Source organism: Cryptomeria japonica, chromosome 11 (genome assembly GCF_030272615.1).
Source record: "Cryptomeria japonica chromosome 11, Sugi_1.0, whole genome shotgun sequence".
NCBI lineage: Eukaryota > Viridiplantae > Streptophyta > Pinopsida > Cupressales > Cupressaceae > Cryptomeria > Cryptomeria japonica.
This window is the reverse complement of record NC_081415.1, coordinates 404848190-404856475: the sequence shown is the minus strand read 5'-3', so window position 1 is coordinate 404856475 and position 8286 is coordinate 404848190.

The window sequence follows — 8286 nt, the reverse complement described above, 5'->3', positions numbered from 1 at the left end:
TTATCATTTGTAGACTTAGCTTATAGCTGAATAGGTTCAACAATACCTTCTTGATGCTTTCCTAGAGGACTAGTACCTGAATATCCCATGTGTTGAATCATCTTATAGCCTGGACCATATTGTGTAGGGGAAATCTCACAGTGTTGCACTTCTTTGTTTTCACTATCTTCTTTAAAAATCCATTTGAGAACAACCTCCTCTTATGTTTGATCTGCAACAGAAGTAGAGGACTGTACAAAAATACCACCATAAATGACATTTGGAGTTGAAGTTTGTGGCTTCATAGCCTCTGATGCTTTTCTAGACTATCTTGGCAATGGAGGAAGAGACATTAGTGAAATTACATGTTCTATTTTGTATCCATCCATGCCAACATCTATGATTTTCAATTTCTTTTCTAAATCTTTCATCAAAGTTTATGAACTTTCAGTCATAGAGGCTACTCTGTTATCAGGAACAAAGGTATCAATATATTGTTTTAATGCACTACAGATGTAGCTTGTATCAGCAAGAATACTGACTTCAACTCTATTATAAGGAAATTTCAAGCATTGATGATAGGTAGATGGTACTGCTTGCATTTCATGAATCCATGGCCTACCCAACAAGATGCTATATGAAAGAGGAAGGTCAAGCACCTGAAAAATAACATCTCTCCATAGGTCCTACCCTGATCGGTAATAGTACTGGACCTTTGGAAGTTATTTCTTCTTCATCATAAGATTTGATTGTTATTTTCTTTGTTGGATCAATGATATGTTCAGAAAATCCCAATTGTGTCAGTAAATTGTAGGTATAGATATTCAACCCAACTCCTCCATCTATCAAAACATGTTTGATTCGGTGTTTATGGATCATAGCTTTGATGTGTAATGGTTGGTTATGTGGGTGATTCAGTGAATTGTCATCTTCTTCACAGAAGGTGAGGTAATGAGGTGAAGTCAAGTGACCCACCATATTTTGAAACCGATCTATATCTAAATATTTGGGGACATTAGTAGTGAGAAAAGATTTGTCCAAGATCTCTCTATGAACATAAGAGATCTTAAGCAGTTCAAAAATGGAGATTTGAGCGATGGTTCATTTTAATTGTTCGACAATGCTGTAACTAGGAGAGGATGATGAAGCCAACTGCTTAGATTTAGTTGTGATCGTATCTAGTTGTCTATTTGAAGAAGTCGATAGGTTTGATGTTGTTTGATCGGGAGTCGAGGAACTAGCTCCTTTGAGAGTAACCTTTTTTTTAGCGCGGGTTACAACATTTGTAGTTTGTGTTTTATGTTATTTATCTTTGATTATGATCACGTTGCAATACTCATATTGGGAAGATTCAATCATGTTGATCATATTATCATTGTTAGCATAGGTGTAATTGACTTTGGCACCTCCCTTGGATTTTGAGGAATCAACTTATTCATAAGGAGGCAAGGGATCTTTAAAATATTTGTGATCAACATTAGTCGTGTGATTTCCAACAATAATTTTTCCAGCATCGATGAGGTCTTGAATCTCATGTTTGAGTTTCATGCAGATGTTTGCTATATGACCTTTGTTTCCATGATATTCATAGTATTCGTTTTCCCTCCACCATTTGGGTTTAACTTCTAGATCATATGGTCTAGAGTTGTCTAGCAATGTTATCAGATCATTTGCCAATAAAGTTTTAAAAGATGATTCATACGATTCTTCCAAAAGAGTGAAATCACGTTTAGGCTTTGAAAGCCAATGTTTCTCCTTAAACCACTCTTTTGATTTCTTTGGAGGGTTTTCCACCATAGTTTTAGCTGCTTTCAGTGCTTGTGTGCCGCTATCCAGATTAAATATTGTGGGTTTTGATTTTTTTATAACAGTGTCCACCACTCCATCATTAACAATGTTTCTGTTGTTATCTTTGTCGTATTTCCAGTATTTGTTCTTTTCTTTGGAACTAGAGCTTTGTTGTGTTTCTTTCCAAAGTGATATATCTCCTTTTTAATAAGCACATCTTCCATTCTAAGGGCACTATCTACCATTTTGTTGAATGAAGGGTACACTTGCATTTGGATATTATATTTTAATTTAGGGATCAGGTTATTGACAAAGATATCCATCTTGTCAGAATTTGGAATAGGCCATGAATGTCTAGAGAACATATTTCTTTAACATTGAAGAAAAGTGAGAAAAGGTTCTCCTGTCTTCTATTTGTTATTGCAAAGTTCAAACATAGTGACTGGATGACGAATGTTATAGGATTATTGTTGGAGAAACAATTTGACTAATTTATCAAAATTTTTAATTCCCATAGGTAGGCTCGAAAACCATTCCATAGCTCGTCCTCCTAGACTCCTCGGGAAAAGGTGCATGAGATATGTTTGTTCATGCATGAACTCCATACATAAAGCACAAAATTCCCTATCATAGATCTATATTTGTCAAACTTACGAATCTCCACTCTTGAAGGAAATGGAGGCATGTAAATGTTTTTGTCAAATTGGAACGGGCATATCGTGTCCAAAAAATATTGCTTTGATGATTTATCCTTATTTTTCATTTGTGTGATTTCAGTCTGTAACACTTGCAATTGTTTGTTTACTAGCTCTAAGGGTGTCTCTTCCTCTTTAGTGATAAGGGTTTCAATGTTATAATCAGTAGGAATTTTAGCACCTTGTTTTGCTAGCTTTAGAAAATAATCTTCTTTTTCTCTAGCCATGATAATCTTCATCATTTTTTGGAAATCTTTATCTTTTTGACAACTATTTTTAACAACTTTTGTAGGTTCAGAGGTTTACGACTCGTTAGATGAGGAATCACTGTCATTAGCATGGGTGATGATATTGTCATAAGTATCATGTTTAGCAACTTGTCTTTCATGCCTTTCTCCATACATGGTGGGAGATAAGGATTGATAAAAAATTGGTATATTTGACGATGAAGATTTATTAGAGACAGGGTCATCTATGAAGAATGGATTATTTTTTAATGAAGAGGATGATCCTTTAACTTTGTCATCTTTCTTATGAGAACTTCTAGTTTGAGCAGACATTTATGACTAATGTGACCAAGAACTAGATGTGATGCAGAAGTCAAGATCAAATTGAAGCTAGCTATTCGTTTGACGTAGTGATTGAGAAAAGTGACTAAGACTTAGTCTGGTTTCAAGAATGATCTATCCTGTATAAGATGTGATCTAAGCAACTTAGTTTGATTTGAGAGAAGTGACTAAGACTTAGTCTGGTTTGAGAAACGATTTACCTTGTATAAGACATGATGTAAGTAACTTAAGTTTGATAAGTAGTTGATTGAACTAGTTGAAAGATGTGTGACAAAATCATGCAACATAATGACAGAGGTACACTATCAAGATTGTTTATGTGCAGAATTATGATGACCAGTTTTATGGTCATGGTAGACCGATTAGGCAAGTATGATAGTTCTGGAAAAGTGTGTAGACAAATAAGTTTGGACTGACAAAATCAGGAATTCGTACGACAAAGTTTTCAGACCCAGATGATCATTTAACAATTCCCAGATGATAGAGACAATTTCTCATATGAGTTGTTGCCTAAACTCGCATGATAGTTTAGTGATCTATAGACAACAATATGATGAGTATGATGATTATTCATATGAAAATAGACTAAAGGCCAGATGATAATTATATGGTAATAGAATGACAATTATGTATACTCGGACGACAATTCTAACAGGGCCAGATGATAAACGATAGGACCAATGAAGACTTGTACGACAACTTGTGTATAGCCAGACAATAATTCAGTAGACTTGTACGATAGTGGACTGGATAGAGACGAGATTATGACACAGACAGAGTTTTGATGACTGACAGAGACTAGATTTTGACTAGGATAGAGTTTTTGATCACTGAGTTTTTGACGTTGTTGATTGTTTTCTCTAGTTTCAGTATTTCAGTTTCAATTTTAGAGGTGAAAAACATAGAAAACACACAAGATGTATAATGACTTCAAGAACAACACACAAACCCTATGAAAGTTGGCTTAGAGAAGAAAATCTTTGCTTGCAGACTTAGGTACACACCCAATAGCTAATCAAAATATGACTGCTGAGTCTCACACAATGGACTCTCAACGCCGTATTAGCCGACTCCAAATGCTAATGGGGGCACAAAATGACAAGTATCTTGGGAGAGTTACTATCTCTCTTGCACAAATATTATCCCCCTTTCGGAGGTGAATCAGGTAGCCTCTATCTTATAGTTCTTAGTCAAGAATTCCGTTCGAAATTACCCCTTGAAGTCACGCAAACATGATTCAGACCCATAGCCCAACAAGGTACCGAAACAAGTTGTAGTCACGTAAACATGATTGAGACTATGAGGCCCTACAAAATATTTGATATGAGAGATCTCAAAGAGAAAACACAAATAATCCCATCCTCTGAGACTTTAATCACTAGAGGCCTATTTATTATAGTGAGTTGGAATGCTCAAGTCCAGCTGTACTCACTTGGGTTGTTCTCATAGGGTGATTAATTTTTCCCACCTTGATAGGCCCGCTAAAGGTACACAAATATCAAACTTAGAAAAGGCTTCAAGGGTCTGGATTTCTGATTGTCTGTGCAGACAAGAGCATACTCTCCTACCTCTTAGATTTTTCTTAAAACAAAAAAGACAGATTTGTTAATTAACCAGATAGCAATTTAAGTGCCTAAAAAATGAATTTAAAGAATACACAAAGTTCACTTGAATCTCCTCAGGAAACCTACAAAAACAATGAATTAGTAGTCATTGTTTTTGTGTGAGAGGCATGTTCTTCGACAAATGTTCTACAAAAATTGATTAGGCTGTTAAAATCTCTCAGGCAGATAGACAACAAGCTAGGGTCAGCATTAGTACCATAATAAACAATAAGAAAAACCCCAAAATTGCAGTCTGTTTTAATACCAAAAAACCAAAATACCATACGAGTATTCTCACCAAGCCGTATGATAATTCACTATGAAATGTACGATACCTACAGTTTATCATTCGGGCCTCTGTGAAAACTCGTACGAGTTTTTGCAGAAACTGTATGGAAAAAATCCAAAAAATAAAAGTAAGCTAATCTGCGAGGCTGAAAGATGTAGTCTTCTGCCCCACGGTGGGCACCAAAAATGTGTGTGTGAAAAATGGATAAGTTTGCACGCTGTAAGACACAACACTTCAATTAAGTCATTGCATGCATGGTTAGATAGATGTAATCATGAATATAAAAACCATAACAAATCAACCTATTGCCTTCTAAAAGATGCGAGGAAGTTAAATTTCATTTCAAGGAAGACGTGAAGAGAGGATGGGAAGGGATTTTAATCTTCATCTAGATTATGGAGATAGAAGATGTGATCAGGCAGGAGGGTGGTGGGAGAGCAGTGGAGAATGCGAGCCCTAGGAGGTGGATAACAAGGAGACTATCCATAGAACTAGCCAAACAAACGAGAGATGATGCATAAGGTAGACAAGATGGTGGGGTGGTTTCTATGAGCCGACAAGGTGTAGCGAGTAAGATGGTAGAAGGAAGAAGGAGGCAACAAATTGCTGGAAGAGGAGGATCTCACCATAATTGGGTGGTTGGTGAATTGAGTGCCTCGGTTGCAAGAGGCGTGAAGGAGGAATCATGAATAGGTTATTACATGCACGATACCCATAGGTGCCATTTTTCTTTTCTCTCTTTTCAATTAATTTTATAGTTGAACTTTAAACTTCAAGTTGAAATGCCTATTTTTTGACAGGAAAGATGTAATAAGTTTTTTCATACTTTTATGTATGGGGGGTGGATGTGTGGGTGCTGGTTACTGGTTTTGAAATTTAGCTTTTGGAAGGATGGTAATGTCAGTGTCATGGATGTCTTGTTTTGGGAGTTTTTTGATAGTTCATTATCTTTCCGAAGTTGTAATGCTTATATCTTAATTAAATAAAATATATATTTTACCGATCAAAAAAAAATATAGAGTGATTAACTTGCCATCTAACATTAATGATTAAAGAATTCATTAATTAGGTTCTCAAGGTTGATTTATTTGCCTTTGGTTAGGACCTTGGTGATGTTGTTGAGATTAGGGGCCCATGGTTTAGGTGACCATTTTTAGGGTATTACATACACCACCACAGAAACCCTCTATAGATCACTATCATTTATGATTTGTTATGAATTTGTAGTCTTGGACAAAACATTCACTTTCAATGTGGCAGCTTCATTTGTTGCAGAAAAAAAGAACCCAAGCCTCCCTTTACTCATACATGTAATAGTAAACTCTTTCTATTGTTTGTAATGAGAGGGTTCTAAGGAGGTGAGACAAATCTGTCTCCTTGAAGAATACCTTGCATGATTCCTATATGAACTTTGAAGGCTTATCCCACTTGGATCTTTCTATTATGTAGGATTCTAGGCATTCAAAACTGAGAGAAAAAATCTATCAATGCATGTATAAACTAGAAATGTGTTAAAAAACATTTCCTTTTTGTTGCAACTGAAGAAGTTTTCATGATATAGGCATTGATAATCTCCTTTAGTTGTTGTTAAGTATTTCTGAGAAGTCTTAACCAACACAGGATCTGCAAAAATTATAGAGAAAACTAGGGCTTCCTTTGTGAGACAAATTAGGCTTAACACCTAATCTCCTTATGCTATGTGGGCAAGAATTGCAACAATAAACATGGGCTCTTTTCTTTTAACCACAAGTTACTTTTCCTTGAACACGAGTCAATCTTTGAATGAGTGCATAATTACATTAAAAAATCCATCATATGATTCCCTCCAATAAAACTTTAAATGGACTTCACTTGACTTACTTGAGCTTTAAACTTCATTTCCTTCCAAAGTATGTCGATTTTCATAAATATAAAGCTTCCTTTTAAAGATTTCACAATGCATGACAAGAAATGAAGACTTTCCTAAATTGTGGCACAAACCATATTCCTTTCAAATGTCAAGGTCTAACCTTATAACCATACTTTGGCATAGAAAACTAATTTATTAGACTCCCTTAAATAAAGAAAAGATACTTTTCTTTATTTTCTCTTTAAAGCTTTTGGTATATTAATGATTTTTCCAACTTATGCCACCCTACCAGGAATACAAATGATTTCATGTGATCCATTTGGCCTGAAAGGTAAAAATTGGTAACATTCTAGCAATCTCTTAGGGGTGTTTGCCTGCTAAGCACATTAGACCATTGGCCTTGAATTCATTGGTCATAGGAGTCAACATTTGTCTCTTGACAAACTTAGATTGGACCTACACATAGTTGTTAGAAATATTGAACAACAACAACACAACCTTCTAACAAGGCTAGAAAATATGCATAAGCACTTAGGAAAAGAAAAACTGAACTGAAGGATGTGCTAGAGCACTTAGAGGGAAGCAAAATCAGAAAAACAAATGTGCATCAACACTTATGAAATGGGAAACCTACTCTATTATGTACAAGGTGAAACATTACCTCAATAGCACAACTTGAGGTGTATCCCATTGACTGGGATAGGAAGCTCTTCCCCTTCCAAATTAGACAGTTGAAAGGCATTGTGTGGCTTGCGTTTTTTGATTATGTAAAGACTACTCCACATAGGATCAAACTTAGTGTGCTTTCCAGGCCTACTCTTCAGCTCATCCCATTTAAGAGCCAAATCACCCTCATTGAAGACTCTTAGGACTGCCTTCTTGTCAAATGTCATTTTCATTTGAGCTTGGTTATTTTCAATGGTTTGCAATGCATTATTTCTTACCTCTTCCAACTCCATAAGTTCTACAAATATGAGTTGCATGGGTTTTTCTTCCATAATTTCCAGCTCCTTAATCAGATTTAGTGTTGGTAATTAAACTAAAATAGGAAGCCTTGCTTCCTTACCATAAACAAGAACATAGGGAGAAATACTTGTAGCTCTCTTGGGTGTGATCCTATTAGCCCATTGTTTCTATGCCTGAATGTCATGAATGTATTAAGCTAATTAGCAAATAAGAACGAATCACCAATTCTCAACTAATTAACAAACGTGAAACATAATCAATGAAAATCAATACAAGAAATGAGAAATGCATTCAAATAGAAACTCCCTCATTCTACATCTTTGCTTCGATTGTGCTTCTCCAATTTGAGTGGCTGGTGGCTCTCAGGGATTGCACCAATTTCCTACATACGAATACTTTGAAGACTCTAATTTTTTGATTCTAGACTAAATTGAGAAAAGAGGTTGAATTTATAGATTTTCAACACAAAGGGGGTGAGAATAGAACTGGAGTGTTGATTGATAGATAACCGATTTAGATTGATCAGTGAACTCAATTGATTGATTTG